This window comes from Mauremys mutica, chromosome 3 (assembly GCF_020497125.1).
Source record: "Mauremys mutica isolate MM-2020 ecotype Southern chromosome 3, ASM2049712v1, whole genome shotgun sequence".
In the NCBI taxonomy this organism is placed as follows: domain Eukaryota; kingdom Metazoa; phylum Chordata; order Testudines; family Geoemydidae; genus Mauremys; species Mauremys mutica.
In genome coordinates, this window is record NC_059074.1 from 171,329,386 (window position 1) to 171,357,321 (window position 27,936).

At 44.0% G+C, this 27,936-nt stretch overlaps 1 long non-coding RNA gene across 2 annotated transcripts in view; it reads left to right on the forward strand.

The window, feature by feature from the left end:
* Positions 1-27,936, forward strand: part of LOC123367580 — a 134,636-nt gene that overhangs the window by 96,943 nt on the left and 9,757 nt on the right. Inside the window, exon 5 of one of the 2 annotated variants that reach the window (XR_006578539.1) lies at positions 62-584. The exons of the other annotated variant lie outside the window; for it this stretch is intronic. This is a non-coding gene — a long non-coding RNA (uncharacterized LOC123367580). Of the gene's footprint in view, positions 1-61; positions 585-27,936 lie in introns of those variants that run through there. 2 annotated transcript variants of the gene reach the window in all.

The window sequence follows — 27,936 nt, forward strand, 5'->3', positions numbered from 1 at the left end:
AGCCTGTTAGCCCAGGGGAGAGTGCTTGGGTGGTTCTGCCATTCCTTATTTTGTCTTGCAGGTTAACAATAGCTGTACCCCAGTTCCTGAATCCTTTTGAAGTGTTCCCTTGTAGCATGCAGCTCCTTCTTCACTGAACACTCACAGAAATACCAGGTCTGCTGTCCTCAAAGGAATAGTGTACACACCAGTTTGTATGATTCAACTCAGGATGAGCTTGTATAAGACCATAGCACTGAGATATGTTTATAGTGAAAACAGCAGTGAGTTTATCATCAAAGATTCAAGAAATAGTTAGTAAGGATAATGGAACTAAGTTACATATGAAACAAAATCATAACACACTTTCTAGAGACTAAATATAACAGGCTAACCTCCTGTCTAAAGAAGACTTGTCTTACTCAGTCTTTTGCAGCATTTTCCACTGACATAGGCAGTTACATTTTCATGAATGTAAACACAATGCCCATTTACTTCCTAGGTGCAAGATAAAGGGGTGTCATCTTTGTCTTCTATTTACATCCCTGCAACAGGGCAGCAACACACAGGAAAATAAGCTAAAGAGGTATCCTGACTCCATTTCTTGTCCCTCCCCCCCCCCGTTGACTTTGCATGTAGATGTGTAGCCACTGTGTTAGCTTACAATGCTTAATTTAGAGGCCAACAGAGACAGGTGAATAAACATCTATTGTCTGAAAGAAAACCTGTTTAGCTGCCTTTTTGAACCAAAGTGTATGTACACAACACATTTGCAGTAAACATACATAACTCTTTACATGGCATCTATGCATACATTGCGCAATTATATTAATGACCAGCGTGACCCTGCCTTTTATTTAAGACTAGGGATGATTTGTTGAAAGAGAATGTACATAACAGGATGTTCTTGTAGCCCCCTTGCCAATGGGCATTGAGGAGTTTTGTGGTCAATATACATTCTCCTGCATTACCATTTAAAAAATAAAATCACTTCAGGGCAGCGGGCAAGCAAGGGGTCAAAGGTGGAAGCAAAGAAGAGCAGCTGTGGGATTGATTTTGAGATCAGTCTCAATCTGGTCTAGCTCTGCGTGTGTGTGTGTGTGTGTGTGTGTGTGCGCGTGCGCTAACTATAGGTGTAATGTTGCTTGGACAACTGAGCCTAGGTTGTGCTCCCAAATAAAATACTTGAATATCCAAGAGATATTCATTGCATTCACGAGTAAATAAGTGCAAAATTGTACCGGCAATTTAAAAAAAGACTAGGGTGAAATCCTGGGTCCATTGAAGTCAATGGGAGATTTGCCACTGACTTCCCATGGAGCTAGGATTTCATGCCTTGCCTTTAACCTTCTAAAATAGCAATAATGGCGTTGATCCCCTACTGAAAAAGAAAAGCAGAACTGCCATAGCAGTCTCCTCTTTTTCTGCAGGAAAAGATCTAGCCTACAAATGTCACTATAAGTGCACTAAGACAGCTCCTCAGAGGAGATTGTGATGCAAGACCTTGATGTTGATGTTATTTTGGGAACTTGAGAGTGACTTTCTGTTTGGAACCTATTGGGCACTCTCGCATTTGCAAGGGGGAAACTGGATGGCTTTCTATTAGTAGTGCCTCTTTTTTTAGTTCCCTAATGTATCGTTCTCTTGTAACTTCTACTTTTTTGCCAAGCTTTTTTGACTGTATATAATATGCACTTGGTGTGGTGAACTGTAACTGTGATAGCAAAAGGACTTGCCAAAATAAGCCACTCATGAACTGTAGGCCATTATTTGTTGTTAACTCATTTGGCGTCCCATGATTACCTAAATGTGTGCAACAGTTTAATTTCAGACATTTGAGAAGTGGACCAGAAATAAGAGGGATTTTTTTTTCTATTTAATAGATGTGAGCCAGCTATGGACTAATGGTGAACTGGAATGCCATGTTGTTTCAAGTATTGGTCTTGCATTTTGTTTCCTGTATCAGCTGCAGATTTCACACTTAACCTTGGACCAGTTTTTCATTTCTGCTCTGGTCCTTTTCACAACTATTTTCTTACAGTACAGCAGGGGTCGGCAGCCTTTCAGAAGTGGTGTGCCGAGTCTTCATTTATTCACTCTAATTTAAGGTTTCGCGTGCCAGTAATACATTTTAACGTTTTTAGAAGGTCTCTTTCTATAAGTCTATAATATATAACTAAACTATTGTTGTATGTAAAGTAAATAAGGTTTTTAAAATGTTTAAGAAGCTTCATTTAAAATTAAATTAAAATGCAGAGCTCCCTGGACCAGTGGCCAGGACCCAGGTGTGTGAGTGCCACTGAAAATCAGCTCGTGTGCCGCCTTCGGCACAAGTGCCATAGGTTGCTTACCCCTACACTACAGGATAGAGTAAAAGAAACTGGCAAAGTTTCAAGCACATGTTGTGGTTTTAGATTGTGTGGGGAGAAGAACATACTCACTGAACATTCTCGAGCTACAGTCAATTATGCGGGATCTATATGGGTGAAGGTAATTTCACTGTAGCTAAAATAGTTTTTTAAAAATTAAATCAGCCTTTTTTGAGGCATACGGGAGAAAGAATCTGTGCATCCTGAGGCATCACATTACATCAGACTGCTAAACTAGTAGCCATGTGAGACAACAAAAATTGCAAAATTTCTTGGAAGCCCCGTAGAATTTAAACACAGTGGATTACCAACTAGTCTATAATCCCAGCTAAGTGATTATTAAGTGAATAGTCTGCACAGTTAACTTCACTGTGAGCAATGAGAAAATGTTGAACCTAACTCTCCTCTCATTTAGTGGGCTTACCTCAATGGAATTATTCTTGATTTACACTTGTGTAAATGAGATTGGAATAAGTGCCATGGATTTAGCTCAATTAGAAGGGTAGTAGGGCATCCTTCTCCATTGCCTTGCATCTTGGGCAGTTACACCTGTGAAAAATACCACCATCCTGATTTGATAGCATTTTGTGCTTACTTTGCACCGGAGTAAATGACTGCATAAGATGCAAGACGGTGAAGAACGAGCCCATCAGTTTGTACTGAATTCTAACTTTGTGTTTGTACATGAACAGCACCCCATCTTTTCTAACGTACATGCTCAGAGAGGTTTTTAAAAATACATCCTAATGTGGTGCATGATAGAGATAGTGACACAAATTACTAAATATTTTTTGCTGTGTGACTTGGCATGCCAATTGAAATCTCCCGACACCCAATGAACCAGATCCTTAGCTGGTGTAAATTGATTTCAGTGGGTTTGCTTCAAAGGAGCATCAATTTACACCAACTGAGAATCTGTCCCATTGTTTATAAGGAACAAACTAAGGAAGAAGTGTTAACTCCAACCCTTGACTCTGAATAGAATGCCATTGTGATACCCTTTAATGATGGTGGGAGTTAATGAGGGTTAACTCTGTAGATGAACTAGTAACATGTTTAGGATGACCAGATAGAAAGTGTGAAAAATCAGGACAGGGGGTATGGGGGTAATAGGTGGCTGTATTAAAAAAAAAAGCCCCAAATATCAGGACTGTCCCTATAAAATCAAGACATCTGGTCACCCCAAACATATATATTTTCCTTCTTTAAATCGGTGCTGACTTGTTTTTGTTCTGGGTAAACAAACATACTTTATTTTGGCTTCAGCATGTTACAGCAGCTTTGTTCACACCATTAGGCTGGAGAGCTTCATAATTATTTCATAATTTCAAACTCAACTCCTATTTCCAAAGTGTCACAATAACTCTGTTGTAAAATCATGTGATGATGGCTAAAGCTTGGTCTGTACAAATGTTCTCAGCATGGAGGATAGTTTAAAAAAAACACCCAACTCTTTGCAAAGGAGTCTGTTTGGGGCTCGAAGCTGTTTTTCTCCAAAAAGCTCAGATGCTTTCCACTCTTTGGTGTGTGGTTTTTTTTGTTTGTTTTTTTGGTTTTTTTTTAAGAGCTCAAAGGTACGGGGCAGTAATCTGAAATAGCCCTTTTCTGCAACATCCCAGAAATTAGTGAGTTTTAAAATAAGATTCCTACGGGGATTTTTAATTTGTTTGGTGCTCTCAAATGAGGATTGCTGACCCATAATGGAAAAACATAGGGATAACTTGGGACCAGTGGAATGAGACACAAACCTACTGCTGCAAGCCCTCTGTCCCCACCCGAGGAATTGACTTCTTACATCCTAAACAAACATTCCTTCCAAATCTCCAGTGTCTCCTCCATCTCTGTGCCCAAACCCTCCCTTCCACCAACATCCAGTGTTGCCTAACTCACAATTCTATCAAAAGTCTCATGATGCATGTTTTTTCAAACCCTGAGGTGCTGGAGTCATGGGACTATGAGAAAATCTCAGCTTTTGGGGGTTCCCCTGAAGTCTATCCAAGACCTCCTACCCCCAAGAATGTGTCCACCCATCCCCCAAACTTGAACCTCTGAACATTCTTCATGGGTGTGGGTGGGTGGGCAGGCAGGCAGGTGGGTAGATGTGATGGGGAGATGGAGGAGGAGAAGGCAGGCAGGGACCTCAGCTGAGCCATTCCAGGGAGCAGCTTCTTGCCTGCCCATGAGGCAAGACAGTCGGCTCTTGTAGCAGAAGGCTGCAACTGCCTTCTCCCTACCCAGTTGATCAGCAGATTGGGAGGGAAGTGGAAATGATAGTGTTGAATGTTCACTTACTGTTTTTTGCTTCTCCCTCTACTACAGAGATTGGAAACCTTTGGCATGTGGCCCGCCAGGGGGCTTACCCTGGTTTGTTTACCTGCTGCATCTGCAGGTTCGGCCGATCGTGGCTCCCACTGGCCATGGTTTGCTGCTCCGGGCCAATGGGGGCTGTGGGAAGTGGCGGCCAGCACATCCCTCGGCCCGCCCCGCTTCCCGCAGCCCCCATTAGCCTGGAGCGGTGAACCGCAGCCAGTGGGAGCGGCTATCGGCCGAACTTGCGGACGTGGCAGCTAAACAAACCAGCCCGGCCCGCCAGGGTGCTTACCCTGGCGGGCCGCGGGCCAAAGGTTGCCGATCCCTGCTCTACTACCTTCCTCTCCAATTTTCAGACCATACCTGAAGAGGAGAGGTGGGGAACTGTCTTGTGTCCCCCACCATGTAGAAAGTTTGGGAGAACGTCCCCTCCCCTCTCCCTTAAAATTACACCCATGGATGGGGAATTGGATTATACACCTATGCAAGGGAAGTAAGAAGGACTAAATAACCACCTTCTCTGCCCCTTCATAACTATCTCAGCCTTGGGTGTGGGTGTGCAGGAGTAAGCCCATTTACACCTTCCCCCTCCAGAGCAGGTATGCAGAGAGAAACCAGGCGTGACTCTGCTCCCAAGACACTGGCGAGCACGTGTAAACTGGGTGAGAGACTTTGTAATTTACTGCTGCTGTAGATCAAGAGCAAATTACTTCCCCTTCCCCTGAGTAAGGGGGAACCAAGAGGAAATTGTTTCTCTAAGGAGTATCTGAGTGACAGCACCTCCTGTAGCATTCCTAGTATGGTGCTATGCCCTGCCCATGCCCCAGGCTGTGCCTAAAGTCACAGTCTAGCTCCAGTCAGGACCAAACTTTCAAAATGGATCTGAAACTGTGTATGCAAAGTCCACATTTAGATATGCAAATCTAGTAGTTAGAGGTATATTTACAATTTGTGAGAGCAAATGTTTTTTTTTTCACATGCAAAGAGACATGGGCACTGGTTTCTGGGTGTAACGTCGAGGACATTTTCACAGCTCCAGCCTTATTTTTCCTGTAATTTTCACACTGAATGTTAAAGGGAGCTTTTTAAGACTATGGGCCTGATTCTGCCCTCACTTATACAAATAACAATGGAGTTGCTCCAGTATCAATTAGTATCAGCCCTGGGTACTGTTCATGTGTGATTCTTATTTTCTTTTTTATGGTAGCATCAAAAATTGTCACAAATTCAGATGCTCCAAAAATTACATGAAGCTGAAGGGGCAGGAGGCAGGAGGTAAGGAGATTAGTATGATATTTTGGGCTCTTCAGACACACACAGGGCTGCGCATGCATCGTAAGGCTCTCATTCAGGTGCAATATGAAGATGGACCTGAGTTGGGATCCGGATCTGGATCTGAACTTCTGTAAGTTTGGGATGTTCAGAACTGGAGTTTTATTTTGGCCTTTTAGGAGTTGCTTGGCAAACTTGGTGCTGAATCCAAACTTCCACAGTATTTTAGGGTGTTCTTGATTTAGGGTTTTTGGTCTCTCATGTAACTTTTTAATCTAATATGACCATCATCAAATATGAAGGCATACAAATACTGTATCTAAAATCTGACCGAACTCTCTGCCACACCATGTACATATGCACAAAGAAATGGAGTGTAGGCAATGTGCATTACAGGGGTGTGGTTTCGAAAGCACACTAATGTGTTACTCACTACTTGGTCCATGTAGACTCTGCTGATGCACACTAAAAGTTCCCTAGTGCACTTTAACATAATACTACATTAAAGTGCGCTAGTGAGCACCAGCAGGGGCTACATAGACAAATTAGTGCACAACATGTAAATGTGCTTTAGAAACTGCACCCTTTTTGTGCACGCATCATGTACACAAACTCTTTAGGTCTTCGCCACATTGTCTTTCCCACATTTGAGTTGCTGGACCAAGTTCTACCTTCCTGCAAGCCCCCCCCCCCACATCAGTAGGGTCTCATGAGGGTAAGAGGATACAATTTGCTCCATTCTTTTTTGTTCATAATTGTCTTGTTCTCTGGCTCTGTAGAACATCTTCCATATGCTTATTTTCTTTATAATCTGTAGCTGCCACTGGGAATCAGTGTTGAACTACAAGATAAGCTCCAATTCATGGGACAAAATATACCTAGAATTCTTTCCTTGAAGTATTCCGGGCACACTTCTGCTAGCAATAAAGAGAAAGACTGAGACTTAGTGTTACCAGTGTTCCTTCCACTGCAAAGACCGTGAAAATAGCAGTCTTATGGTATTTCTGTTGATTCATATTCACCTCCTGATCATACTCTGATTGAACACAAATTGGATTTTTTTTTAAAATCCACATTCAAACCCATAAAGGAAGCCCAGACCTGGTCAGATATTGCATGGGCTGCCACACACAAGCGAAACAGGGTGACTTTCAACCTTCATGCTGAATTTCCTGCTTTTTTGAAGGCTTAACTCAGACATTTCATGTTGCCTTTCCAGAGTTTTTATTGTGCGGTTCAAAATATTTAAATACCAGTCTGATGCATTTAAATTTAGAAAAAGTATCTGTTTCAGCACGCTAAGTTGGTTCAGGCAGGACACGCCTTTGTTTGGTCAGGTGCTCGTATGCCAACTGAATTAAACCCTCCATTCATCACGCCAGCCCTGTGTGACATAGTTCAGGACTTGCATTGCTGGATTTCGTGTTGCCTCTGGTAATTCCAGGGAAAACACATTTTTTTGTATTTTTTTTTCCGCCAAATAAATCACTACTCATTTCATTGTAGTGGGATGTTGGGGCTTCCTTATGAGACCTTGTCTCTGTAAATTGCCATTTCTCTGGCACTTGGTGACAAATGCAGCAGCAGCAGCAGAATTTCCCCATGGCAGTTAATCAAGCAATTTGTGGGCATTTTCAATGCTGGCAGAAGTCTGCTTTGCTTCTGGTTTTCATAAATATTTACAGGCATCACAAGACTGTCTTGTCACTGTCCTTGCCATGCACAGTCTATGTGGAGGTGAATAAACTTGGTTACGCTCTATTTAAACAGTTTGTTGCTAAGTGCCTTTCTAAGGTCTGCTTGTCTGTAGTTCACATGCTCCGAAAAGGAAATGAACTGGTGCACAAGAGATTGTTACAGTTGTGTCATAGTCTTCGCTTCTCTTGAGTTGTTGTTTAAAGCTCTGGTTAGAGTGGCTCTGAAAAGGAGTTGGGAGTGTGAGTTTCCTGACAATGTTTTTGTTCCTGCATGCTATGGGCTGCTCAGTGTACTGGCAGGTGAGAGAATTTTCCCGCTGAGATGAACTCTGTTGGAGTCAATAAATTCTTTTACATGATTTGGCTACTGTTGTTAGTGGTCACTGTGTGTACAGATATATTAAAAATTGCTGCACAGAAGATATGGTTCTACTTCAGCCATAGCTGTTACGAAGGTGATGCAAAGCTTATCTTCAGGTACCCAGATTCTGGGTTGACCACGTGCTGATCTGGTCCTCTGGTATAAATTACAGCAGTTTGATAAACATGTGCCTTGCACTCTAAGAATTTAGCAAGGAATTGTGGCAATTGGGGTTAGCTGATACTCAATTATTTTGAAACACCATATTCCTCCCAAATCCAAAGTACAAATTTTGATTGCATGTTTTATCATCAAGAGGCCTGGTTTTCAGAAAGTGCTGAACTCCCACCATCTGCAAATTTGGCTCCTTTGAAATCTCTGTTTAGCACTCCAGAACAGAGGTACCCACAATTGCAAGTCACTCTTTTCTAAACATTTTGGCTTATAAAATAGCTCTAGTAGTATCTCCTTACCATCCTGGAAGCTTACCAACACTAAGGGAGTGTGATTGCTCCAATAGCACTGATGGGCTTTTGTAAATTAGAAGCTTGTTGGGACTAGAGCCTTTTAAATGCAAAGCAGCTGGATCAGGAGCTGAGGATGTATTCCCTCCTGCCCCCTCCCTTTAAAAAAAAACATGCTAGCAGATTATAGTCCATGGTCACTCCTTAGTAGCCAAACAGAATTGTGGATTCCTCAATATTCTGAGTGATTCTTACTTGAAGAGTATATTTCTGAATTCTGGGGATTGTATATTTGGCTTGTGACCATGGAGATTGTCTTATTCCAAGGGAACATGAAATTAGGCCACTTTTCTAAAGGCTTTCCTCTGCTAATGAAAGCAAAATGCTCCAGTAAACAACCTCCACCCATCTCCTATGTGAGGTGCTAAAAATAAACATAGTTCTAGTTAAGTACAATTAGGTGTTACCTTCCTTACTAGAAAAGTGTTAGCTCATTTGTCAGCATTCTTTACTGTGGATGTAAGAAGCACCCAGCTTTGCTTTTCCTTTCTAATACCTATACTGATCACAGGTTGATGCCCATGCTATAACAGGTAGCCCAGGCAATTCTTGCTCAGTTTTACAAATTGTGATAATACCTTCCATGGAATCCTGTTCGTATCCATTCCCACGCCGAGAATTGGCTTTTTTGGGGGAGGATGGAAGGGGAAGTTTGTCACCAAGCTGGAACTTGTACTGCAATAATCACGTGAACTTTGAGGAAAATCAGGCAGCTTGTACCTGGAATTAATAACATGACAAGAGTTCACTTTGAGGTTTGCTATGAAGTCGTTTATAAAACCTGTCTATTAATTTAGAAGGGCCCAGAGCTAAAACTCTGGAGGAGGCACACTTTTGAAGTTTCTGCTCCAAAAAACTGAAATAAAATAACTGTTCCATTGAAATACATACCAATAATGCCATTTCACTCTTTACCCTAAGGAGCCACTTTAGGGCAAAATGCATTGGAATACAGACTTCAGGGATTCAGAATATATCTGAGACTATCTTCTTTTTCTTCTTCTTATCCCCTCAACTGGGATCAGGTCATTGTGGCAGCATCCACCATTTTCTTCTGCCAGAGGCAGCACCATCTTTGATGCAGTCCATCCACTGCTTCCTCTGCTTTCTTCCAGGTCTCTGTTCTACCACCCTATCCTTCCATGATATCTTTAGCAGGTCCCCTTCATTCATCCTCTGCATGTGTCTGAACTAGTGAAGTTGCACTTCCTGGTTTTTGTCAGCCACATCATGGATTTTGACTTCCATCCTAATACTTTTCACTTCAGAATCGGTCTCTTCATATAACTCCTCTTATGGCATGAAGACATTCCCTTCTCAAACACCTGTAGGCATTGAATTTGCCATCTATCACCCAAGCTTCCACACCATGCAGTATTGTGGGGTGCACCACAGGCTTCCACACCATGCAGCATTGTGGGGTGCACCGCTGTTTGGCTTTTAGACTTAATGGTTTATGTTTGTAATACAATACCTTGGAGATGTTGTTCCACATTCTTTCCGCACTCCCCAACCAGGACTGTATCTCACATTCAAGCTTGCAGACTTTTGTAGGGTTGCCAACTATCTAATCGCACAAACCCAAACACACTTGCCTGACCCCCCTACCACGCCCCTTCCCCAAGGCCCTGCCTCTGCCCTGCCCCTTCTCTGAGGCCCTACCCCCACTCACTCCAGCACCCCTTCCTCCAATGCTCGCTCTCCCCCACCCTCACTTTCATGGGGCTGTGGCAGGAGGTTGGGGTGCAGGAGGGGATTTGGGCTGTGGGCTCTGGGAGGGAGTTTGGGTGCGGGAGGGGGCTCAGGGCTGTGGCAGGGGGTTGGGGAGCAGGAGGGGGTGTGGGCTGTGGGCTGCAGGCTCTGGGAGGGAGTTTGGGTGTGGGAGGGGGCTCAGGGCTGTGGCAGGGGGTTGGGGAGCAGGAGGGGGTGTGGGCTGTGGGCTGCAGGCTCTGGGAGGGAGTTTGGGTGTGGAGGGGGGCTGGGGCAGGGGATTGGTGTGTGGGAGGAGGTTCGGGGTGCACGCTCCGGCCTGGCGGCACTTATCTCAGGTGGCTCCCGGAAGCAGCATCATGTCCGGCAACGGCTCCTAGGCTCAGGGGCAGCCAGGCAGCTGTGTGTGCTGCCCCTGCAGGTCCCATTGGCCGCGTCCCCCAGTCCCAGCCAATGGGAGCTGTGGAGTCAGCGCTCGAGGTGGAAGCTTCCGCCTAGGAGCCACTGTCGGATATGCCAGCTACTTCTGGGAGCGGCACAGAGCCAGGTCAGGTAGGGAGCCTTCCTTAGCCCCACTGGACTTTTAACAGCCTACAATCTCATGGCTTGGCTTCAGTAGCCCCCGGGAGATAAAGCCCGATTCTGGGAGAATCCCGGCCTAACCAGGAGGGTTGGCAACCCAAGCCCAGATTTCAAGGTATGTGAACTGGTCAGTCTGCTTCTAGTCTCACTCCATTAATCTCTGGCAAGCTTTCCTGTGGCACTGGCACTGAGCTGCATGACTTCTGTTTTAGTTATGCTTATTGGCATCCCATGCCAGCTTAGCTGGTCATGCCACTGGTATACTATTTCCTCTAGGTCTTCTTTTGAGGATGCCATTATTGCTATGTTATCTGCATATAGCAACTTCTCATCTTGTCCCTTTGGGAGCTGCCTGCTGACATATGATAAACAGCTGCGGTGCAGTCCGACTTTCACTTCAAAAGGACTTGTCCTTCCAAAACATGTTTGGATCACTGTTTTAGGTGATCTGTATAGGCCATTCAGTAAGTTACTGAATCCTCAGACACTCCATATTTCCTCAGCACTGAATTATATTGTTTGAACCCAACTACTGCTTGTTATGATCACAGAATAAACACAAGCCAGATAAAAACATAAAATATACTTGCTGGAAGGTTGCAACATAACACTACTTTTATTTCTGAGAACTCAGAATGATAACACGCAAGAACCAAAAACAGAGAGACAAAGCAGGCTGCTCTCGAATGCAGAAAGGCACAACTCAACCCATCTGGCTCTAGGCTAGCTCTCTGACTGACAAGCACCAGCTTACACGCTTCCCTGCAAAGCCTCCTAGCCTACATGCAGGACTAGAAGACACTTTGCAACTTAGTGTTAGCTTGTAATGTTAGCTGTTTTCAAGACACTCCACTGCTGTTCTCCTGTAGGACCCTCATGCTAATCAGGGCAGCTCATCAACTTAAGATCAGGCCCTATCTGCCCAGACTGACTCCAGTGGAACTGTTTGAGTAAGTCTGCAGGTTCAACTCCAAATCCACAAATAGCAGCCCAAGAGCTAGTTTGGTATGTGGTGTTCCCATGGATCTCTTCAAAGGAACAAGGAAGTGCTTTTGTTTTAAATAGATTAGGCAAGATTATTATCCATTATGGAGAGATCAAGAATTCTGCACTACAAAAACGTAAATTTCATAATGCCTAGCACAGTAGTGCACACAATTATTAATCTACAGGGTGCAGTAAAAGTAGAATGTGAATCATAGCTGGGTAGGGGAAGGTACAAAAATGGAGCTTGCTGTCTATAATTACCAGTTGGACCTGTCACTTAGGTATTTCACAGCCGTGCTGAAATATGGTGGGTAAAGCTCTCAAAATACAGAATGAATAGATACATTTTCATGTCATTTCTTGTAAGAAAAATATCAGTAAATTCAAAATGTTCCCCATATCACTTCGCATTTTCAATTCTGGATCATAGCTAATTCATCAGTTTCAGGTATTTCTGTCAAATGGGATGGAGGTTATTTGGCTTTTGTTCATTGATTTATTAAACAAAAACTATTATTAAAAAAACTTTATACAAAAAATCCAGGCATGCAAACTATTAGTCACAAATTCCAATTAAAGAATTAGAAACTCAGAGTAACTAATAGTACAATGGAATGATTTCAGGGGTGCTTTCTTCAGCTGCCAAATTGTCTCCCAGCTTTGTGCTTTGGGCTATGGTTTACTTGAAATATCAGTAAACTAAATATTACAACAAATACCTCTTGGTTTCTCTCAGAGATCTTAAATATTGTGGACCAGTTGGTATTCATCATTGTAGCTCCATTGAAGTCAATGCTGGTTTACACTAACTGAGAATCTGGCCCTTCGAGTTTCTCCTTATAGAAGGGGCCCAATTATATATGTATAATATAGTAGTACACATGGCCTGACATTTTCAGACCCTGGTTTCATGCTCAGGTTGCTGCAGGGACAAGGGGCACGCACAGCTGTATGTTCATAAGTGGAAGTTGGATTGCAATCCCAGATAAAATCAGGACATTATCCTCAGCCTTTTTTAACGTGAACTGGGTACAAATGTATATTGCACACTAAACCCTAGTTAGACTGATGATGAATTGCTAAGAAAACCAGAATATAAACAAACTACTAGGCCATTCAGAAGACAACCTTAAGATTAATGAGAACAATAAATAAAATCACTTTGCTTAGAGCAATTGCAAATAGAAAAATTATACAGATATGCTTTTGTTTCTCTTACAAAAAAAAGTTCTACCATTAAGAAGGCTGAAATTAATGTGCCAATATGAATAAGTGGAGAGCAAGATGCTAAGGGACCTTCTTAGAACCTGATCCTGAGAAGTGCTGAGCATCCACAACTCCCATTGACTTAAAAAAGTGCTCTGTACCATAGTGATGGATGTCATATATGAAGACAGATGGAAGGAAGAATGGCCTTGTAATTAAGGCATGGGAGTGGGAATTGGTAGATCTGCATTCAACTGCTGACTGTGCCACAGATTCAGACCTTGGGCAAGTCTCTTAATCTTGTGCTTCAGTTCTCAACAGGGGTGCTGGAACAATTTTATAGTGGGGTGCTGAGAGCCATTGAACCAAACTGTAAACTTTTTATAACAGTGGTGGACAACCTGCAGCTGGCAGGCCACAAGACAGTTTGTTTACATTGACCGTCCTCAGGCACGGCCACCTGCAGCTCCCAGTGGCTGGGAATGGTGAACTGCAGCCACTCGGAGCTGCGGGCAGCCGTGCCTGCAGATGGTCAATGTAAACAAACTGTCTCACGGCCTGGCAGCGGATTACCCGGATGAACTGCAGGTTGTCCACCATTGCTTTATATGATGGAAACCACGTCAAGCCCAGGGGTGGGGCAGCACCCCTAGTTCCAGCACCTATGATTTTCAGTCTGTAAAATGGTGATAATGCTATTCCCTGCCTCACAGAGGTGTTGCAAGGATAACTTTGTTAATGATTATGCAGCGTTCAAATACTACGTTAATGGGGGCCATACTGGTACCTAGACGATATTGGGCAGAGGCCCATAGTTATCTAGCTAAAGAAATGTCTGTGGAATTCTTGCACTTGTTGTTGAAAATATGCTGTTTCCTGGGGATGAAAGATAAAGTATGAACTGAATCCCCATTAGAGCAGGAGACTTATAGGTTTCCCTGTAAGTGATGAAAACTGTTATTACATGGACCAGACCAAGCAAAGCATAGGGAGAGAGGGCTGCAGGTTGCAAAATTAGTCTTGGCAGCCAATAAATATGAGCACGGAGAGAAAAGAGGGCAAGACCAACATTTATGGGAAAATGTTGTGGCGTTAAACGAAGTGTAGAGTTTCCATAGGAGAAAATGTCTAGAGGCAGCTTATGCTGTTGAGAATCGAGTGGTAAATGGTTGTATTGGGACCAATATAAGGGCAGTTTGGCATGGAAATTTATTGGAGCATCGTGATTTTTTTATCTGATTCATCTGTGGTTCTCCCTCAGGAAATTCATGGGAGGTTAGAACAAAACTTTAGTCCTTAGGAGAAAGTTAAATGAAACATCTCTCTTCATGTTCATCAGCAGAAATAAAACATAGTTCATGATTTGAGAAATTCAGTTGTTTGGAACTTCCATTTGTAGAAAAGACTGCCATTTAATAATTTCAGAATTAATCTAGTGTGTCTTGAGTTTTGTGTCTGTACAATTGTTATAACTTGATTTATAATCTATAGCCATGCCTGGAACTGATATGAATCACACATAATCGCCTTAGGTACAAACAAATATCATTTATTTATAGAGTGTGATAGATGGGTATGGAACTTTGCAAATTAATCAGAAGACATGGACCCTGTCTTGAGAATTTTAGAAATAAAATCAGTAATAAGAATCCCTAGTTCTCATACTGCTCTGTTGCTCTGGAGACCTCAAAGCACTTGACAAGGAAGGGCAGTATCATTATCCTCATTTTTCAGATAGGGAAACTGAGTCACACAGGTGCTGTGACTTGCCTGAGCTCATCTAGCAACCAAGTAGCAGAGCTGGAAAGAGAACCTGGGTCTCTGGAGTCCTATGAAGTGCTTTCTTCACTGGGGAGGTTACGGCTCTCGGGCCCAAGTTCTGTAAGATGCTGCACACTGTCAATGCTTGACGGAGGTCAGCAGACATGGGAGGGGTCAGCGTCTTTCATGCTCATGCCCTTGAGGAATGTATTTTTCCCCACAAGGATCCAGACTGTGATGGACCCACTCAAGGGTGTTCAGAGTGGGAAGACATGAGGCCTGTTGTATTCTACAAAAAGGCCAGGCACAATTTGATTCCATGATCTCCAGGGAGTTCAGGATTAGCTCCCACTGTGCAGCTCCTGTAATGCTCAAAGAGAGTGGGACCAGAGCAGTCAGAGCAGGATGAGCATTCTGGGGGGATTGGCTACACCACTAGATCCTCTGTGCCCTGGAAAGCTGTGCCTCCATAAGGCACAGTCTCTCCTGGAGTGGCTCCTTGCGCAGTGCTGCTCTACACCAACCCCAGAGCGCAGCTGGGCTCGTGGCAGGAATATGACTGGCATTTCTTTTTATGTGGTTGGATGTGAGTCAATGAGACTCTTTGGGCTAACTTATGAAGGAGCTGGCACAAGCCAGCTAGTTACAGTAGGGAGCATAGGAAGTGTTTGCCTCTGCAGCACATCCTGCAAAGGAAAGCACAAAGTTGAACTTGTTGGGGGGAGGAGGTGCATTGGGGGTATGGCCAAGATATCGTACCCACCATGGAATTTCCAGAGGCACCTGGGTGCATGTCCCCCAAGGCTGCAAGTCCATTGTACCAGAAAATGTGCTTATAAGTCCCTGCAGCAGGGGAGCAGTAACTACCTGCTTCTCTGAATTAGACCTGAGACAAACAGGTTCACTTGGCAGCAGGTAGCTACCGCGTAGCACTGCATCAGCAGTAGGCTGCCACCTCATGTTGTGGTCAACCTGAGGCTCAGAGAAGATGGGTAAAATGAGGAGTGTGGTCACTGATCTTCTGGATGGCACTGGGCCTGACCATTTCAACATAGATGCAAGAATGGGCTCATATAGTTGTCCTGCCCCCTGCAGTCATTGGTGGCAGCTTCCAGCTGCTCTCTCAACTCTCATGTGTGCAGGGTGTATTCCCAATGGTAAATTGGAATACATGTGTGTGATTTGTAAAGATCTGTCAGTTCAGTCTATCATAAGAAAAAGATGGGAGCAAGCCACAAAATTAGGATCTGGAATTCGAATCCACCCAAAACTTGGTGCGTACAGAGCTGGAGCTTTGGTGTGGCTCATTATAAATAAGTGGACTATTTGCAAAATTTGAATCCATATCAAAACACACATTTCACAACAACTCCAAATTATTTATCTGTTTGGGTCCCTGTGCAATGAATTCAGCTAAAAAGTTGTCTTTTCCTGAAAGAAAGGTTTACATATTATGATGAATCTGATGGAAATCTTTGTTTAGGGTACAGCGATCCTGCCTGTGGGCCTCCAGGGATTGTCAACAAGTTTTTAGCTATCTCACCAGTAAAGTGGATCAAATTAAACTTTTACCAGACACATATCAATTACTGTCTGTGCAAGGAGAGAATGAGTGCTATATTTATCTCATCTCCTGAAGACTCCCAGTGGAAATATCATGGATGTTTATGAAATCCTTACACAGGATCCAGCAGAGGATAAAAGAAGGGGAAAGGGAGGGTGGATAAAGTTTGTTGGCATCAACCATGGCTATTTTGATGGTGAAGTAATTTAATTCCTAGATTGTTCCCGGATATTTTTTTAGGTAAATCATGCTCTTGCCAGCTGTTAATCCTGCAGAGAGTGATTTTTCTTCATCTGATATTAACTTATATCTTTATTTTTCTTTTAGTTTGTACTTGTTGATGATATGCTGCTGAGATTTATTTATTTATTTATTTTGATTAGCAAAGGGCATTCCTAGGATCAGCTCCAGTAATGGTTTTTAAAGTTTGCGATTTTTCGAATGCACACAAACTATACTTCAGTGCCAATCAACAGATCATACAGAATTCATGTTGCTGTCTCAGCTTAGATCTTAGGCTTTTAAAAACACATTCAATCATCACTTCACTGAGGGACTGGGACAAAGAGAAGGGCTCATTTCTGTGATGTGGTTGTGGAATGTATGGTGCAGTTCTGAAGGGGGAGGTGTTAGTTTTAAGTAGTGGTCTCCAACCTTTTTATACACAAGATCACATTTTGAATTTAAGACCAAACCAGGATCTACCCTGCCCCTTCCCTGAGGCCCTTCCCTGTTCACTCCATTCCCTCCTCCCTCCGTTGCTTGCTCTCCCCACCCTTGCTCACTTTCACTGGGCTGGGGCAGAGTATTGGGGTGCAGGAGGGGATGAGGGGTGCAGGCTCTGGAAGGGTGTTTGGGTACAGTGTGCGGGCTCAGGGCTGGGGCAGGGGGTTGGGGTGCAGGAGGGGGTGAGGGCTGCGGGATCTGGGCTGGGGTTGGGGTGTAGGGTGCAGGCTCTGGGAGGGAATTTGTGTACAGGCTCAGGGCTGGGGCAGGGGGTTGGGGTGTGGAAGGGGGTGCACTGTCTGGGAGGGAGTTTGGGTACAAGAGGGGGCTCTGGGCTTGGGCAGAGGTCCAGGAGGGGATGCGAGGTGTAAGCGCCAGGTGGGAGACGTTTACCACAGGTGATTTCCGGTCAGCGGCGCAGCGTGGCTAAGGCAGGCTCCCTGCATGCCCTGGCCCCACACTGCTCCTGGAAGCAGCTGACATGTCTCTGTGGCCCCTGGCGAGTGGGCGGTGGGCCAGGTGGCACTGCACGCTGCTGCTGGCCCCACCCCGCAGTGCCAACTCTGCAGCTTCCATTGGCCAGGAAGTGCGGCCAATAGGAGCTGTGGGGGGCAGCGCTTGCGGGTGTGGGCAGCGCATAGAGACATGCTGACTCCCCCCTCCCGGGCCACAAGCACCATCCCCGCAGCTTCCACTGGCCACAGTTCCTGCCAATGGGAGCTGCGGAGTTGGCGTTGAGGGAGGGGGCAGAGGGTAGTGGCAGCACGTGGAGCTTCCTGTCCCCTTCCCCCGAAGGCCACAGACGGTGCAGAGATATGCCAGCCACTGCCGGGAATGGCATGAGGCCAGGGCAGGCATGTAGCCTGCCTTAGCTCTGCTGTACTGCTGGACTTTTAGAACCTGGAGATCGTGATCAACTGGCAGAGGCTCCAGGATTGACCAGTCGATCATGATCGTCCGGTTGGTGACCACTGGTTTTTAAGTCATCTCTGTCCCCCCAATCCTAGGGCCATCTATTAGAGAGGGTTGTTGGGTTTTTTAATTGGGAGGGATGGGAGGATAGAGGAGGTGATGAATGGGAATGGCGGAGTTGGGACATAATGGAGGAGGAGGTCAGGCTAGATAATTGATTCCTTCTAGCCTTAGAATCCCTGAAAAGAAGACAAAGGACAATCTCAGCTCATCACCTGCCTCGCCATGGTCTGCCTGCTGGGTTTTATTGGCATCAAGGCAGAGGCAGTACTAGCAAAAGCCACTAATAAAACAACAACTCCTCAGTTGTTGGAATGACAGTCAAAGAGCCATTATGTGTGAGTGCAAAGCAGCTAGTGTCCATCAGCCATTGCTCGTTCTTCTGATCCCAAGATCTGCTGACTCCTAGTTCTTGACTAGGAAATGTTTCCTATTTTCTCTGCTATTGCAAAATTAACTTATTTTCACTGGTTTTGTAAAAAAAACCCCAAAAACTAGAATTTTCATTTAGTGAGAAGAAAACAAATGACTTAGCTATGGATAAAAACCAGGAACTCTGACTGAGAGTCAGGTACTTTGCCAGCTTGAAAAAATACAGCTTCATTGCCAAGGAAAAAGCAGATCATTTATGAAAGTGAGAAGAAAGGGATGGGGGTGGAGGGAAGTATTAAATGTGGGTGCCAAGTGTAATTTTGGCCAGCATGTAACTTGCACCTTAGCATTGTTTGCAACCAATTTTAGCATGTTGATAATGTCAGCTGTTACCTTGATCATCACTTACATGTCTTGGATGTCTTCCCCACCCCCGCAAAGGAGAGAAAACTACTTGGTACTTTTTTTCATGAATTACATATAAAACACTTGTTTAGCCAAACACAGCTTGATACTATATCCTGAAGGTGGAAAACTCAGGATTAAAAGGTGCTAATATTACTCATCCATCATTTGAATTACCACATGGCTTGTATTTTTGTTTTAAAATTATGACTAGGAAATGCCTTGTGAATTATTACATTTCTTCAGTCAAATGACATAAGTGGCCTGACTTCAACACCTGGCCTCTGCTTTTGCAAGAGCAAAGCTGATCCTGATGGATTGTGCAGTGAAAGCTCTAACAATTTTATATATGCAGCTATTAGGTCTGATAGCCTGGACCCATGGCAAAGCTACCATTGAGTTCACCCTCAAATTTTCAAAGTGCGTGTCTGTACGTGCCAAGTTTGGGCATATGCATATGTATGCTTTTCATACAGTTTAAGGCCAGAAGGGACCAGTAGAACATCTAGTGCAAACTGCTGTATATCACAGGCCACTGAACTTCACCCAGGTACCTCAGTGCTAAGTCCGAAGACTTGAGCTAGACTAAAAGACTTTGGTCTTCAGGAGTCTAAACTATGTGCAAAAACAGAAAAGAGACTCTGAGGTGTCATCAATTCTTCAGGCCCCTGCAAAGACAGAACATTGATTAGGTAAGAGATTCTCAATAATTCCAGGAGGGTAACTATGCCCCAGGCTGTGAAGGAAGTTCAAAAACCACCCATGGTCCCTGCCTGGGCAGAAATTCCTTCCCAACACTCAATCTGGCGATTAATATGACCCTGAACATGTGAGCAAGACACACCAGCCAGGCATCTAGAAGGAGGATACTCTGTACCATCTTAGAACATTGGTCCACTTCCTCTGCTGTTTTGTCTCTAGCTGTGGACAATCTCTGGTGCTCCAGAGGAAGGCAGCCCTGCCCTCCCACATGTGCATTAGGGGAAAATAATTCCCTCCTGAACAATGAAGGCAACTGGCTGAAGCTTTGGCCCATGAGATTTATTCATAGTCATTATCTTAATACAGAGCTGCAAGTGTTATAAGCATGCTGAGGGAAGGCAGGCAACCCTGTCCTCCCCATGGCCATGAAGGAAAGGGATTAACAGGGGGGATTCAGATTACAAGGCTAGAAGAGCCACCATGACCATCAGAGCCAGATACCCTGCATGCACAAGCAATGGTAGGTATTTTTCTCCCAGAGGCTAGATTAATGCCTCTTTTAAAAATTAATACCTCTTTTAAAAATAAATCTAATCTTGGCTTGAATACTCCAAGAGATGGTGAGTCCATCACCTCCCCTGGTAAGCTGTTCCAATGTTTAATTGCCCTCTGCTAGAAAATTTTATCTTCTGTCAAGGTTGAATTTATCTAACTTCATCTTCCAGCCATTGGATCTTGTTATGCCATTATCAGCAAGGTTGGAAAAAGCCCCCACCCCATCAGATATCTTTCCCTTGTAGAAATACCTATATACAGTGATCTCTCAGCCTTGTCTTCCAAAAGCTGAATACATTGAGCTCCTTACGCTTCACATTATAAGGCTTGTTTTTCAGCCCTTGGATCATTTTTGTGGCCCTCCTTTGACCTCTCTCCAGTATTGCCACATCCCCCTTGAAGTGTGGACACCAGATCTGGACACTGTGTTCTAGTAGTGGTCTTACCAATGCTGAGTACTCAGTCAAAATCACTTTCCTACATCCAAAGATCGCATTAGCCCTTTTTGCTACAGCATTGTACTGAGCCGCATGTTGTGGTAATTATCTACACATCCAGAACTTCTGAGCATTGATCAACAGAAGAATAAAATGCAGTGCAACTTAATACATTTTTTTTAACTTTTCCTAAATTGATGTGTTACATTGTGATGGTATAGTCTAACACACAGTTTCATTAAAGGCCACAATTAGTTACTTAGTGGGCTGTTACCTAAGAGTGGCTGTTTAAAATGCTTAGTCAGACCATAGGCAAGAGTTTGAGAAAATGGAACACAAGGTGCACCTCGTGTTGGGTCTCAATTAAGTAAGTCAGTGAGAAGTGTTGGTAGCAGGTTTGAGATCACAGTGATGCAGCATGAATGGTTGAGGGAGTGCTTTGATTTCTAAGGGTTTAATTTTAAGTTTTTAATTTACCATTTGGGCAGAAACATCTGATGCTTGTTCCCTTTCAAACTGTAATTGCTTTAAGGAAACTTTTTTTTTTAAATTCCATTTAGCCATTTTTGAGAGATCAGAGCATGGGGTCGGTGGGGGGGGGGAGGGAAGAGTGACTTGCTTTAGTTAAAATATTTTGTATTGTTAGCTTCAAGACTTGCAGGAATCTGCTTTAGAGCAAACCCTTGGTTCATGCCAGTGGATGTAATTTGTTTCAAGTCATTCTCCTTTTGCACTTTAGGGAGAGGGCCTGAGGGGAACCTTCCCTTGCTAGCAGTCCCAGCCACATATTATACAGTTGGCAAAGCACCATAGAGCACAAAAGGATTGCCCAACTAGTGCACTGGTCCTGCATGCTAACCTAGAGGGCATGTCTAGGTGGGTTGGAATCAGGATATTGTTAGGGCTTCTGCATGTCTCAGAAGAATGGAGTCAGTACTAATTATAACCAAAGACAAGAAATAATAAAACAATGGCCTCACCCCAAACTTTTAATTGAAACCTTCTTATTATCTAAACAGAGTAAACCACAATCTTACTACTGTAACACTCGTCCTTCCTTGCACTATCACCACCAAGCGGCTTGTCACGTGAAGTGTAACATCGGACCATGGCTCTTGTAGGGGGAAACTACTTCTCTTTGTGTGTCCTGTAAATTGCCTATCATGCTTCTATGCATTGTGAAGATAGAATAATTATTCATAATATTATTTCATAACTAAAGCGGTGTAACTAGTTTTACTGAGAACCCAAAAATATCTGAAAATGTTGCCAGACTTGCTAGACTATTTCTACTTGTGAAAATAAATAGGAAGAGTTAAAAGCAGACCCTCTTTCCACCTGATTAGTGACATAAATCATGTCTATTTCAAAACACTCGGCACCCTTAATAGAAAAATCCTTATATGCTTGTGTCCACTACTTTTCTCTGTGGATGGAAGATACCAAATGCTCTGCAATTGGCTTCTCTAAATGCACTCACTGCTCAACAGGGAATTGGACAAATTAAATGGAGCTGAATTACTCTTGGGTCTGAAGATGCCAACATCAGTTATTTTGTACCCAGGCTTTCTTTTTATAGGTTTTTTTAAAGCTCTCTTAATGATTCTGGAGTCTATAAAAACAAATGACCACAAATTACTTTTACAAATGGCTTTTTAATGCTTAATGACCCTATTAAAAAAATGTCAGATCCTTTTGGAATAAAGCATTTGAACTATCCAGCAAGCACATTGTCTAACTTATGGGTAATTCAAAAAACATAATGAAAGGAATGTTTTTTGCAAAGCAATTATATGAAACATGTTGGTTTTATGCCCACCATTATAATATGTGACTCAACAATGCATTGTCTTAACTCAATTAGTTGATCCATCAGATGTGGAATTCTGCACTTCAGAAGGCAAGACAAACAAGTCAGCAGTACATATGAAACAAACAAGTAGCATGATTGGGGATGTTTTCACAGCCAAGTATCAGAGGGGTAGCCGTGTTAGTCTGGATCTGTAAAAGCAGCAAAGAGTCCTGTGGCACCTTATAGACTAACAGACGTTTTGAAGCATGAGCTTTCGTGGGTGAATACCCACTTCGTCGGATGCATGTAGTGGAAATTTCCAGGGGCAGGTATATATATGCAAGCAAGAAGCAGGCTAGAGATAACGAGGTTAGTTCAATCAGGGAGGATGAGGCCCTCTTCTAGCAGCTGAGGTGTGAAAACCAAGGGAGGAGAAACTGGATTTGTAGTTGGCAAGCCATTCACAGTCTTTGTTTAATCCTGAGCTGATGTTGTCAAATTTGCAGATGAACTGAAGCTCAGCAGTTTCTCTTTGAAGTCTGGTCCTGAAGTTTTTTTGCTGCAAGATGGCCACCTTAAGATCTGCTATTGTGTGTCCAGGGAGGTTGAAGTGTTCTCCTACAGGTTTTTGTATATTGCCATTCCTAATATCTGATTTATGTCCATTTATCCTTTTCTGTAGAGACCGTCCAGTTTGGCCGATGCACATAGCAGAGGGGCATTGCTGGCATATGATGGCGTATATTACATTGGTGGACGTGCAGGTGAATGAACCGGTGATGGTGTGGCTGATCCGGTTAGGTCCTGTGACGGTGTCACTGGGGTAGATATGTGGGCAGAGTTGGCATCGAGGTTTGTTGCATGGATTGGTTTCTGAGTTAGAGTTACTATGGTGCAGTGTGCAGTTACTGGCGAGAATATGCTTCAGGTTGGCAGGTTGTCTGTGGGCGAGGACTGGCCTGCCTCCCAAGGCCTGTGAAAGTGTGGGATCATTGTCCAGGATGGGTTGTAGATCCCTGATGATGCTTTGGAGGGGTTTTAGCTGGGGACTGTATGTGATGGCCAGTGGAGTCCTGTTGGTTTCTTTCTTGGGTTTGTCTTGCAGTAGGAGGCTTCTGGGTACACGTCTGGCTCTGTTGATCTGTTTCCTTATTTCCTCGTGCAGGTATTGTAGTTTTGAGAATGCTTGGTGGAGATTCTCGTCCACTCACGCCCCTTTTCTACCTACACTACATTGATGACATCTTCATCAGCTGGACCCATGGGAAGGAGACTCCGGAAAAATTTTACCACGATTTCAACAGCTTCCACCCCACCATCAACCTCAGCCTGGACCAATCTACATGGGAGGTCCACTTCCTAGACACCACGGTGCAAATAAGTGATGGTCACATTAACACCACCCTATACCGAAAACCTACCGACCGCTATGCCTACCTTCATGCCTCCAGCTTCCATCCTGGGCACACCACACAATCCATTTCTACAGCCAAGCACTGAGGTACAACCGCATCTGCTCTAACCCCTCAGATAGAGACCAACACCTACAAAATCTCCACCAAGCATTCTCAAAACTACAATACCCGCACGAGGAAATAAGGAAACAGATCAACAGAGCCAGACGTGTACCCAGAAGCCTCCTACTGCAAGACAAACCGAAGAAAGAAACCAACAGGACTCCACTGGCCATCACATACAATCCCCAGCTAAAACCCCTCCAACGCATCATCAGGGATCTACAACCCATCCTGGACAATGATCCCACACTTTCACAGGCCTTGGGAGGCAGGCCAGTCCTCGCCCACAGACAACCTGCCAACCTGAAGCATATTCTCGCCAGTAACTGCACACTGCACCATAGTAACTCTAACTCAGAAACCAATCCATGCAACAAACCTCGATGCCAACTCTGCCCACATATCTACCCCAGTGACACCGTCACAGGACCTAACCGGATCAGCCACACCATCACCGGTTCATTCACCTGCACGTCCACCAATGTAATATACGCCATCATATGCCAGCAATGCCCCTCTGCTATGTGCATCGGCCAAACTGGACGGTCTCTACGGAAAAGGATAAATGGACATAAATCAGATATTAGGAATGGCAATATACAAAAACCTGTAGGAGAACACTTCAACCTCCCTAGACACACAATAGCAGATCTTAAGGTGGCCATCCTGCAGCAAAAAAACTTCAGGACCAGACTTCAAAGAGAAACTGCTGAGCTTCAATTCATCTGCAAATTTGACAACATCAGCTCAGGATTAAACAAAGACTGTGACTGGCTTGCCAACTACAGAACCAGTTTCTCCTCCCTTGGTTTTCACACCTCAGCTGCTGGAAGAGGGCCTCATCCTCCCTGATTGAACTAACCTCGTTATCTCTAGCCTGCTTCTTGCTTGCATATATATACCTGCCCCTGGAAATTTCCACTACATGCATCTGATGAAGTGGGTATTCACCCACGAAAGCTCATGCTCCAAAATGTCTGTTAGTCTATAAGGTGCCACAGGACTCTTCACAGCCAAGTGGCTGATATAGAATGCCTGGGACCATACATTCTGGCCCCAGAGCACAGTCTGAGTCAAATGAACTGCTGAGCTGGGGAGGTTGGGGTGGTGTGACTTGAAGAGGAAGAGACGTATGGTTCCAGAGTCACTAATAAACGTCAGACCCATGGCAGTACCAGCTGAGGTTAGGTTTATTCAGAGATCTCCAGCATGGATGCCAGTATCTTGAGGCACAGGCTGCTGCTGTGGAGCTGTGCTTGCTGGTGCACGTTCCCAACATCCTGCTCTACCTTTGCCATTTGAGCCTTATCCGGGGCCCACTGAAGTCAGTGGAAAGGCTCCAGGTAACTTCAATGACTTTGGATGAAGCCCCTGGTGCAGCAAAACCACACCTTCCCTGTAACATTCAGGGTCTTCTGTGACTGAGGAAAGGTGTGGTGCCTGGATTTTCCCCTTTACCACCCCAAAAACTCAAAAGCACTTTTTGTTCTAAATCTATAATCTAATTGGGGCATTTTCCTGTTTTTGTGCTTATGCCCCAGGTAAGTGGGCACCATGCGGGGAGCTATGCAAGGGTTGGGCAGGAGGGATTGATACCACCTCTAAGCTGGAGGCCGCACATGAGGCATCAAGCAGCCTGTCCAAGTGGATCCCACATTGTCTGTCTAAGTGGATCCCACATTCACCCCCTCATCCTCCCTTCACAGGCCTGCTGTGAAGGCTGTTGTGGAAATCTCCACACAGCAGAACTACACTGGGTCTGGCTGCGCTTGACACCTTCCATAGTCTATCTGTGACCTGCAGAATGTGGCCCTATAGGAGCTAATATTTGCATGCTATGGATGATTTACAAAGTGGAAAATATCCTATATTGTACAATATTGAACTTTTATTAGTTTATCCTTCTGTTTTTATGCTGTCTTTCAATCCTGCAAGTCCAATAAAAACCTGGAAAACCCCACCTGCAGAGCAAAGTATCCTGCCCTAACTAAAAGTGAGTGGAGACGATGAATCAGTCTCATATGTTTATAGTCTTTTTGGAAAGCTTAATCACACTGACTTGCTCTTACTTACAAATAGGTCTTTTTCTGCTTTAGTGCCGTAGCTGGCATGCTTCAAAACACAGGGCTAAAAATGATGGGGAGCGGGGGAGAAGAGAGACAGAGAGAGAGTGTTTAGCAAACACACTTATCTTCCTTTGCCTTCCACCTCCAAGTTCCAAAATCCCATTCTCCAGTTCCCGTTTTTGCTTTGGCTCACAGAGCTTTTCATAAAGTCAAAATTCCCCCAATGTAATATGACTGCTATTTTCCATCATACCATTTTTAAACTGTCTGCTTAAGTACAAGACAAGACCATACCACTCAGAAATGATGATATAAGAAACACAAGCCTCTTTTTCTCACTCATGTCCAGATGATGCAGACGGATACTCAGCCAAACTCAAAGGAGCAAGATGAGCCAGATGTTGAGTGTGTAGGGCTTTGTTTGCCAACATCCAAGTCTCTGGTGAACATCTCATTGCAGCTCTGATGGCTGTATCCGCTACCATTCCACTTCACATTGGCTTGTTTAAATTTACAGCTTTTAAAATGAGAAAGGGGAAAAAAGAGCACGTTAATGTAGAAAACTTTTGCATTGTCTTCCAGCTATATCTGCAATAACTATGAATCAATAAACAACCAGCTGATTCAGCATAGTGCCAGCAAGGGAAATATTTCTTGCCAGAACTTTTTATTAGCTGTGCTCCAGTGTTTATAAAGTAGATCACTTGTTACATGTTGTGTGTGTTGGCTTTATGATTGTTCCAGGGAGATTTACATGTACATCTAGGGAGCCATTCTCCTATTCATGTCACTGAGATTTATGTATATGAAAAAAGAGACCCTCAGACTCTAGCTGATTTAAAAAAAGATCCTGAAACTGGTGCTTTGTGCTGCTGCTTTGAAGTAATTAAGTATTTTTACCCTTTATTGCACTGCAAACTCCTCGGATTGGTTTTAACAATTGGAATTTCTCTCAGTTTTTCTTGCTGGGTGAGCCATGTGCAGAGTCACAGAAATGTACTCAAATAGTCAGCAAATCACAGCTTCTGATTCACTTTTCTGCATCCACTGCAAACAACTGGATCAGATGTTCCTTTGTCCCAGCTGACCGCAGGTACTCAACCCCAAAACATGTCATCTTCTATAAATTTAACCATCATGTCAAGCATAGTGTATCATTCCTGCTGCCTAGCTTTGTGCTGTCCTACATTCAAACAGATAGCAATGAAACATGACCTGTGATCTGAGTGCCACAATCAGGGTTGATTCGTTTCATGTGGGACCTCATTCTCACCTTACACTAATATAATTTATTGACTTTAGTAGAGCTACTCCTGGAGTTAGATTCTGTGCCGCCTGAGAGGTGCAGGCCAAGAGGGTTTTAAGTCACCTATTGTCACCTGGATTCTGCTTGTGCTGGGGGCTGATGTGACCTCCAGTATATGTTAGATTGGAATTTTCAGAAGACTTCAGGGCCTACAATTAGGGTCAGATTTTCAAAAGAGCTCAATGATTGGCTACAAGCTGGGTGCTAAGTTTTTTTGAAAATATGCCCCTTAGAGTAACCTTAGAGGTTGCTCTAATGTATGGCATCCTCCTGACAGCTCCTCTTTTGGCTGTTTTGTGGCAGAGAATTGCTGTTGCACTCTGCACTCTGATCACTTCCCCTCCTGCCCCCAGCATGCATCTACACCGGGGTGCTGCAAGCGGGTGGAGTGGCAGCACAGGGCTATAGAAGGCATCTCTGTGCTGCTCCTTACTGTTGTAGGGGACTTCCAAGCTAGGGCAGATACTGTACGCCACCTGGAAGAATGTGAAACTAGGAGCAGGGGTAGCTTCTTTAATTTAGTCACAATGATTAGTCACCCTTACACCAATGTTGTGTCAGCACAACTGACAAAGGATAGGAACTTGCATCTATGCACAACTACTGACCATTTCCTGCCTGCAGCTTCCCTTTCTGCCCCAGAGCTGCTACAGCTGCATTAGCAAGGAATTGCACGGTCACTCAAATTGTCTCACATACAATGATTATTGTTTCTGCTTCTTAATTACTAAGGCATCCAAGAAAAAGAAGAAAAAAAACCCCAC